Genomic DNA, 11,102 nt, shown 5'->3' on the forward strand with positions numbered 1-11,102 from the left:
AATATATAACGAAGAAGAAAAATTAAAATATATATATCTAGCACATATATATTTATATTTTTTGGATTTAGTAATTATTAAGATAAAAATAAAATGTATGAAAAAATGTAGTTTACATATCTTCAATATGCAAAAGCATAAAATAAAGTAGAAATGTTTTTAAAAATAAATAAATATAGAAAGGTAACATTTAAGTATAGATTTCAATTTTTTAGTTTTTAATTTATGTTGATTCATTTTGAGAAATAGATATAGAACTTTGTTTAGTTTTAAAATTTGAAATGATTTACAAACTAGAAGAAAAATTAAAATATATGTTATAAAAATTTATTTCTATTTTAAAATAAAATTATTTCTATTTCTTAATTTAGTAAGTATTAAGATAAAAATGAAATGCATGCAATTAAATATTGTTTACATACCTTTAATAAATAGAGAGATTTTATTTGTATCTAGGTTTTAGTTGTAAAATTATAGTTTAATTTTATAATTTGAAATTTTTTACATTAAAAGGATTTGAAATTTAGAAATGTTTGTCATATATGTAAATTAATTTCTATTTCTTTTTTATTATCATAATTTTGACAATTATTTATTTATTTAAAATAAATTATTTTATTTTAATTTCAACATAATAGATAATATAAGCATTTATTTACCTATATTATAATAATGTATTCTAAGATCATCATATTCTCACAACTTATAGAGCTATCCATTATGTAAATCCTAGCAATAACCATAATCTCAATCCTAACTATAATCATAATCCCAATTTTAACAATAATCATTTTCCCAAACCCTTAACCCTAGGCTAAACCTTAATCCAAACTTTAACCATAATTGATCTTAACCATTTATGGATTTCCAAAAAATCTATATAAACAATTCTCATATATCTTAATTTCATAACTGACTTTCAGATCGAACCTATGTCATTTTGCTATCATTTGAAATCCTATCTTTTTATCATATTTCTTGGAGCTCGGAGTCTAAGTGCTACCAAAATCATAGCTGTGTGCACACTTCATATGACCAAAGAGAAGTAAAAAAATCTTGGAGTATTTGATTGGTTTGCATATTTTATTATGTGATTCGAATTATTTAATGCTTCTTATTTTGTTGAACATTCATAGGCTCATGTTTGGTAGCTTATGTGATTTCATTATTAGATCATTTGGTGCTATTAATCCTCATTTATTGAGTGTGTAGATTTAAGCCTATACACTAACTAGTTTTTTTATAGAGGTCTAAATAGAGAGGGGATTGGGAAAGTTATGTCTGAACTAAAGTACAAATCATTTTTATGAAAACCTGAGCCTCCTACTGACACTAAGTTAAACGATATTTTCCCCAACACACTAAAATAGCCTAGTCGCTACAATATCAATATATTTTCACTTCCATTTATAGTTATAGTCTTCAAGTTTGTCAATCTACCAATCTCATAACTAAATTTTGAATAGCTAATCTATAGCTAGACTAGTGAGTATCTTCATTTTCCACCTGATTGTTGTACCCATGTAAACATTTTGGTCATATTCATATGGCTTGCCACTTCCTCCCAAGTTGTTTTTGTCTGCATGATTAGTTTGATTTTATATGATTAGTCTGATGTTTTCATTGTATTTTATCTCTTGATCAGTCCATGGGCCTTTTAATGACTTGATCAAAAATCCACCAATTATTTTGGTTCATCCAAGTTTTATTTATTCTATTCAGCTTTCGTTCCATACTAGAATGAGCCACTTGACAGATTTCATGATCTTTTTGAGATACCCTAGTAGGTGAACTATAGCTACTTCTGCAATTCGACAAGCACCCATTTTCTATAGAGGGATCTCATATAAGATTTTAATCTTTAATCTTGAATCTGCTCATGGTAACTTGCTTTTGAGTTCTTTTGTCTGCCTACATTTGAGATTCGATTTGCTGCTTATCCAAACATCCCATCGATAAAGCTCCATTGACATGACAAGTAACCCATGTTCTTGGATACTTGCATGTGTTTTGAAGAGTATATAGTGTTTTCCAACCTCCTTTATCTCTCTTCGTCCTCTATGATTCCCAAATAAGCTTTTATTATTTAAGATTAGTCCTATGCATAGGTATCCTTATTATGTCATGATCTTCATGGAGCTCCACATAAATGTGAAAGTTTGTATGTTACCACATTATGTTCCTTTTTAAGTGAAAAGACCAACATCTTGGTTTGTTGACATTTAGTTACATCCATGTTTCTTTGGAAAATAGATGTGTTCCTTTCAAATGGTCGAGCTTAAGCAACACACTAAGCTTTGACTGCTTAGGTGGTTGTGGGCTCGTTTCTTCCCCTTGCTTCATTTCAGTTTATTAAATAATTGTCATTAATGTTTGAGTTTGTACAATTTTTTGTTCCAACCTGTTCAATTGCATAGAAAAAAGCGAATGACAATATATTGTCATCTAACTTGCCACTGAGATATTTTCAAACAATTCCTACTTAATCCAGCGAATACAAGCCATGGGTGTCCTAACAATTCAGTCACATCAATAGTTTGGTTGGATGCCCCGTGGTCTCATGAAAGGGTGTAGTTACAAGTTGCAGGTCATGGTTTTGGTCTTTGTACGGAGTAGCATCTATCACCTTTTTAAATATGTTTTATCATGTTTTATTCATATCTGACTAATCTAGAAATTTGTTTCTATTATAGAGTAAGTATTATATTATATTTTATTAGGAAAATGATCTAAGGTAAGGTAAGTGGAGAGATAGAGGGGTACTGAGAAATGTTTTTGGTAAGAGAGACAATATTAATTAATAACAATCAAACCAAAGTACTGATCCAAGTCATAATCTAAGATTGAGGATGAAAAAAATGTCAGTGTATGAGTTGTTATTCTTAGAAGAAGCAGAGCCAAGGCTTTTATTCTCTAATCAGTTAGAGCCACAAAAATTTAATAAGTGCTTGCAAAGTGTGACAATAGGAGGGAAACAATGCAAAAGAAAATGCACCCTCTAGTGGAAAATAACACTTGTGATTTCCTTTCACTTCTCCTAAAGCACTGAGCTTTTAAAAATCAATAGACATTTTGATTGACATAAGAGGACAGGTAAGAAAAGATACAAAACCAAATTGATTGCAGAAGGCATCGATCAGTACAAGGAAATTGACTAGGGTTCATAATTTTAAAATTAAAAATTTTGATGTTGAAAGAAGATTTCTTCCAAGTAAAAAGAGAGAGTTGCACGACGAAGCAGACGTCGTACCATAAGATTTGCGAATTGGGCCTCATATTAGAAGAAAGGACTTCTTAATTTTCAATTTACAATGGCTGGTTTTGGGTTGAGGCTAGAAAATCCCCTACCAATTTAAGTGTTGTTTGTAAAAATGATTTGATTTGAACACACCTAGTAGATTTTGGGTAAGATGTAAGTCCCTAGAATAAAATGATACAGAATATCCAGATTGATGGAGGATTTTTAGTCCCAGAAAAAATACTTTTAGCCCCTAACAAAAATATAACAATAAATAAGAATGATGAAATCAGTAAACATAAATATATTTTAAAAATAAATCATTTTCAATTTTGGACTATTAAGATATTTCTTTTTTTTTAAATTAATTGTATGCCCGTAAATTAATTTGCAAGGACTAATAACAATGTACAAAGCTTTCTAGAATAACAAAAAGATTAGCTCACCAACATATATACAAGTCCCTTATTCAATTAAATTATCAAAAGTAAAACAATATTATTAAATTTAGTTACATGATAATAAATTTAAAAACTATGTACCAATCAAAAAATTAAAAATATAAAACCTATCAAACATAAATATAGTCCAAATTGATTTTAATAATATGTTAAACTTTTTATAAAAGTGGTTCCTACTTTTAGAAGGATTTTGACTTCTGTCATACATAGAGTCCCACATTAGAATTTTTTTGGCAAAGGGCGTGATAGAAATTTTGCATGGAGTATTCATTTTTTTCCTCACTATGGATCTTCTTGTTCTCTTGTATCTTGATGATGGATCATGTAGTATGATCCAAAACATTGATGGTAAAAAAACTCTACACAATCAAATCCAGCAATTACGTACTTATACTGATGAATCATGTACTATGATCCAAAACATTAATGATAAAAAAACTCTAAACAATCAAATCCAGAAATTACGTACTTATATTGATTCTGTTTGTTCTCCACCATCTCCCAGATGTATGTTAACGCTTAAGAATTTATAAATTCCTTTCCATTTGCCAGACCCAGGAAAATGTAATATGCGTAAAAGAAAAATTTTGATCTGCTAATTTCTTACTCTAGGAAAACACGTTAAAGCACGAGCGAAAGGATTTAATTGTTGCTCAGGCACAATTTACCATGAAAAGAACATTGCAGCATGATCACTCGTGTGTCTGCTGTAGCTAGGGACTAAAACCCTTAATAATTTAAAAATTAAAACATATGACATAAATACAATATTGACGGTAGTGCTAAGCACTCTGTGATCCTGCCATAAGTTTAAAGTGCATAGATAGAACTCCAACCCCAATGACACAAATGGTCTTAATTTCTAACTCCTCTTCTAAAACTAGAAAGAAAATTACTCAACCCATGGTCCACAGTCACTGTTCACAATATAAATGATTGCCGGAGCAAAGTTATGTGTCCAAAAACTCTAAACTAAATGTTGGTTCTGCAATTATCACATTAATCGACTCACAGAAATGAGACCACTCTTTTTTCAATTGCTCGTCATAGATCACATCTGACAAAGACGTAAGGCCATTAACCATTCTAGGAAGTTTCTTGATTTTTTTGCAGTCACCCATGTGTAGAATTTTGAGTCTCTCCAACTTATTGAAGTCACGTGGAAGAGCCTCCAAGCCTTGGCAAGGAAATGTAAATTTCCAAGTTCATAAATTGAGGCTGGCAGTTCTTCTAGATTAAGACAAGCAACTAAGCTCAGCACTTGAAGAGATCCTGCAAGCTTCCCCAGATTCCCAGGAATCTTGCGAAGTTGATGGCAATTTGTTATAGACAGTGTTTTCAGTGAAGTGAAATTGCAAATACCAACAGGAAGTTCCTCAATATCCTCACAGAAGTCAATATTAATCTCTTTTCTAAATATTGAAAATAATCTAGATCAGGGACAATCAATTTTTCAAGCTGAAGGCTCTTCAGTTGAACCAATGAACTAAAGGTTGACATGCCGTCAATTTTAGCCCTACAAGATTTTTGGTTGATTATGATAAGAATTTTCAACCGAGACATTTCCTGCACAAATGGTGGAAGGAAATATTCATTTCCATCAAATATCAATACAAGAGCACGGGCCTCCGAAAACTCCAACTTAGGCCATTTATTCTCTTTCATTGGACCTGCAAAAGTATTCAAAACCTTTTAAAGAAGGAATATATATATTTTGATGGGACTCACTCATTTTCTTGAAGCCTGATACTTGTGAATATCAATAAACCAATTTAAAGCAATCAACCTATGTGAATGGCAATAATCTCAACGGCTTTTATATCTCCATGTGAGGGATCTTTCCAGCAAGAGAATGGAGATAATCTCAACCTTTTGCATATCTTTTCATTTTGGTTGTTGTCCGCAGATTTCATACAATAAATAGCCAAACGCTGCAACATATCATGTTGAACTGAATATATCTCACAATTGCTAGGAAAGCAAGTGTTAAGATGCATTCAATCTTCAGTGAGACATATTTTTCAAGTTCTCAAAATGAAGTAGCAACATCTCAATGATTACAAATTTTGAGTTGAAGTAAAACGATTACATGTCCAAACTCCATTTAGATCAGGTCCAAAAAGCATTTTTTGTATCATTGTCCAGATCTTCTATGCTTAGTGCAAGGCACTTGAGAACATCCTCTTCATAAGATCTAATATTGATTCGTCTTCCTTGTGAAAGCTGCCTTTTGGCGTATTCCCAATATGCATTTTCACTGTATTTATGTAAATAACGTCCAATCACCTCCAATACAAGTTGTAATCCTAGACATTCTTTTGCTACCTGTTAGTACAGACTAGTTAGCCCCAATATAATCTCAAAGGGTGGCCTTCAGATCTACACATATTGAACTAAACGAACCATGCTTCTTAAATTGCAAACATGGAATGGATAGCAAATCTACACAATATCAGCTAGCAAAATATAATGTCGTATTATGACAAATTTAGCAGACTTCAGGTTCACTAAAATCAACAAATGAGACATAGATAGACATAGGTATACCTCTTTGACTGGTTTCTTGTTGAACCATCCATCTGGAATGCTTTCTTGTCCAAAGGCCCAATAACAAAAGAGGGATAGAGCATCTTCCTCTCCAAGAGAAAACATATAATGAGTGCTATCAAGGTGTATGGAATTGACACTGTCCCTGACTGTAACAAAAATCTTGCATCCCTCTGCTTCAAACAACAATTCTTTGAGATTAACATTTGGCCCCACATCATCTAATATGACTAGAATATTTTCTCACTTAAGCTTGAGTATTTCCTGAAGAGCCTCATGAATGCTCTCACTCTAAGAATTAGGCAACGGTTGATCCCCAGTAATCATTTTCCATATGTTCTCAAGAATCATCTTGTTATCTGGTAGCTGTGAAACTGTTTGAAAAATTATCTTGTCTCCAAAATGTTTTGAGAAGAAGAATGGAGAAGGGGAGGACAGATGTCTTCACAGGAGTGACCAAACAGGATAGCTTAAGAGGAAGAGGAGAGCAGAGCAGAAAAGAGTACAGATTAAGGGGAAGAAGAGAGCACTACACCAAGTAAAGCAAGATGATGAATAAATGCTCTTCATACGCGTAAAAGAGGAGAGGAGGGGGTTATTGAACGGAAGAGAGGAGATATGAATGGCCGTTAAGCTCTTTAAGAAGAAGGAGAGGAAGAGGATATATTGAGAAGATGGGGGAGAAGATTGCATTGACATAAGCAAGTTGAGGATTCAATTGCCTTTAAGCACTTCAATGAAGATAGAAGAGAAAGAGGGGAAGGGGAGAGGATTTCACATCAAAGGTGGAGGCATGAATGGTGTTCAGAAACTTCGAGGAGGCGAAGACAAATCGAGGGGAAGGAGAAGAGAATCTAGAAACCACATTAAGGCATGAATCATTTTCAGGCACTCTGAGGAGGAGAGGATGGAAGAGGACTATCCAGCCTTGTCAACAGGAGATGGTTCACACAATGAAGAGCTCATCAATAGCAGATGAGACACAGTTAACAAATACCAATGGAAAAGGATTCCCCTGCTTGACTAACTGAGGAAGATTTCCATGCTAGAGTAGCTCCCTAACTTAAGCATGAGATTATATACTTAAAAAGGAGGTCAAAACATAACCTATACACAGAGATCGCCACAAACCAGAGGTAAATTGTCTCATCACATCACGGTTAAGGTTGTGGGTATGATTGATGTTTTGAATATAGGCTTATCTGAGTGCGATGGAACACATACAGTTCCTGCATCCAATTGCTAAAGTGATGCACATTTTACCTAGCAGCGAAATAGGTTGCCCAGCACTTGGGTAAATATAGGGAAGCATTAAAATAGCCTCCTCTTCTCATATCTAATTCCTATCAAAGCCCAGACAATACAAAAACAAGTATTTAATGAAATTCCTTGATTCAACACGAATTTTTGTGTGGGTGTGTGTAAATGGTTAACTTATAGTTTCAGCATCCCTCCCGAGAGCAACTCCCAAAAAATGCATTTTACGAGATTACTTGATTCAAAGAGTAAATATATGGTCTACTTATGTTGGACATCAGAATCCCTGCAGAGAGCAGCAACCAAGGTTGTTTTGCCACTGCCCGCAATTCCCATCACTCCGATCTTATTGAAATTATCTTCAAATAACCGCCTTTCCAAATCCCCTACTTGATTCTCCAAATCCCTTAAGGAATGTATGAGTCTGCAAATGAAGATGAGGGTTGCAAGCATAACAACCTCTCGCTCACCCATTGTCCCAATTTTTGACAGCCTGAGAGAAGGGTATCGACACCCGCATCAACAGGCCTAGAGAGAAGCACTCTAACAACCTCTCCAGCAGCTCCTTGAACAAGCACGAGAACATAGGCGGAAACCATTTTGTTAGCGTATTGGGGGTGATTAGGGCAGCCACTTATTTATCAATGACTCCTAGAGTGAAGTGGAAATGGCGGGATATGAAAGCTGAGAGGAAACTTCTTGCAATGTTGATTCCACGCTGAATTGTACTCATTTAGCGAGCAAGCAAACAAATTGAACGCGGGATGTTGGAAGCAGAGTGGAAATTTCTCGCACATTTTTTCCACGATGAATTGTCTACATTTAGGGAGCGAGCAAGCAAATTTTCCACATATGGGGCCCTTCTTCCTGCCTTTACCTCTCTTCAGTTTACTGTCTAGGAAAACCCAAAGTCTTTCAAGAAAATTAGAAAAATAAAAGTTTTCAAAATAGTACAAGAGAGGGAGAGTCAGTCAACCATTTTTGTAATTATTAATTAATTAAAAATTAAAAGCTAGAATAGAATCATAATTATAATAATAAATATGACATTTTGAGAACCACAATGGTTTAGTGGGTATAATTATAAACCAATTTAATCCAATGAAATTTTTTTTTGACAAATGACAAAGAAAAGAGCCTACTAATAACTTAATAAGGGTGACTTCCATTGCCTTCATTTAACCTTTTGTATACCTTAGTCCTTAAAGTTAAATTCTATTAGTAGAAAATCTTTGGAAATCTTTCCCACATATGTAGGATTATAGTTTATAATTTTTCTTCAACACCGAAGAAAAAGTGAATCATTTGAAGTGAATGGTAAAGCGAATGTAATTGACAGTGATGGGACATATAATTAATGCCAACTCACATTGCAAGTGTGAAGTGGAGGTGGTGGTGAGGATAGTGGACACTTCTCACCATTATGGAAATTAAAACTAGATCGATGTTTCATTTCAGGCATTCGACCTGAAATAAGACTTTCACCATTGATATGTAATCATCAAATGATATATTATTGTTCGGTACAACTCCACTATGTTGTATTTATTACCCATTTCCATTTTGTAGTTGTTACGTAATACATTTTAATATGTACTTTTTTCCAAACAAGGAGGGCTTTTCGAGATAAACTCTAGTAGGCAAAAAATACCTTGATCAAACATCATCCAGTAAGGCATAAAATAGTCTGGATTTATATTAATTTGACAAATATAAGTACAATCAAGCTAGAAAATTGAAATAGTTGCATAACCTTATAAATTATATTCTATGAACATTTAACAAAGTACAATAACTTATAACTGTACGTATTATATGTTGTATATCCTATAAATACAAGTCCCAAAGGGTCTTGGTACCCCTTCTTATAGAAAATGAAGGGGTGCATACAAGCTTCAGTACCTTTGGTAACTAATAACTAATTTGCAGAATTTTCCCAAAAAATTTACAAAATGATTTGGGAAACAAGAAATTAATGAAGTACCCACCGCATAGCTTGAAACATTACCAATAAATTTTCAAGGTGTTCTATGTTTGTAGCATGTGGATTGAGCCTCTTTTGTCATCACAAATCATGAATTGCCTGGTCCAACACCTCCCTTTCTACCTCCTCCTCTAGTTCATGTTGGTCACTGATATACCTAGGATAATTTATCTAGAGATTCCACATAATGTTCATCATGCTACTAATAATATCATACTAGTATTCTTCAGACCCAACCTACCCTAGGTGCACTATAGGGTCTGGTGCCTGTCCTTTTGGATGCTCATGAATATGAAGTCCAGGGATGCTCATCAAATTTCCCAACCGCAGTTGTTAATCTAGAGAAAACCTTGTGCTTTGAGTACACGTTCTCATTTTTGTCAGCAACTTGGTTTTATAAATCATTCATTTAATGCCAAAAGGAAATTAATTTCCATGTTTCACATGCTTTGAAAAAAATTTGTACAACATTCACCAATGTGTTACATTTGTTTGCATTAATAGCCACCAAATTGCCTCATTAATAATGTACCCTTTCCAGCTAAGGGGAAAAATTGCCTCATTAATTATGTATTTTTTTCCATCAATTGGGGAAACATCACCTCATAATTTATATATTATTTCCATTCAAGAGGGAAAAATTTGCTTCCTAAGTTATGTATTTCACTAAAAAAAAGGAATTAATTAGACTGATTTTATGAAATTCTTCCACATTGGGAAAAAATAGTCAATTAAAAAAAAGTTTTTGTACATTGAAAATTTTGCCAAATGAAAATATTTTTTTTCCTCTTGAAAAATGATGGATTTGCCAACATTTTATAATTTTTTTGGGTAGGGGGTTTCTTAAAGTTATCCTTGGATGAAACCCACAACTCTTTATTGTTGCAATAATAAAAGTTCACCTGTTAGGGCTACAATTTGATCATATCTAATGATCTACCCTGTTAGAGGTATGCTCTATTAAAATCTTTTAAGACTATTAGTTCATACCTTAATTGAAGGATTTAATACTTACAATAAAGTAAGGACTCTATTAGAAGAATTAAATAGGATTACTAAAACCACTTTGTTAAGAAATTTTCCCTGACTCAGTCTATTAAAATTGATTTAGTACTTGATCCTTTGGTTTTCTCTACAAGATATTTATGGATCTCCTCTCTTCAATATCTCTATTTGACCTCCTTATCTGATATACTCTGTTTCATCCTTCACTGCTTTGGTTACTTTGTCTGATCTCTTATCTGACTTAGCTTTCCTTACTTTGGTCTAATTTTTTTCACTCCTTCGCTTCTCCATTCATCACACATAATGATTTTACGGTTAGAACCCCCCTTAAATAGATAATTGTAGAAAGTTGTAGATCATAATCAACAATCCATATTTCATCTTTTTGTCATTTAATCCTTCTAATTTTTTGATTGGTTAATATGCTTATCTTGGGATTAATGTCTTCATCCAAAATGTGTAATTTTCTCCTTAGATTTACATAAGTGTTTGCATCATTACAAACTCATATGTCAAACCTGGTTTACTCGGCACTTGAATGTTCTAACGCTCAATCATAACTAACATTCATGTTGGCACTCAGCTTCTATATGCTCGACATATACTAATT

Source organism: Cupressus sempervirens, chromosome 5 (genome assembly GCF_028749045.1).
Source record: "Cupressus sempervirens isolate cs-2001-9-10 chromosome 5, ASM2874904v1, whole genome shotgun sequence".
NCBI lineage: Eukaryota > Viridiplantae > Streptophyta > Pinopsida > Cupressales > Cupressaceae > Cupressus > Cupressus sempervirens.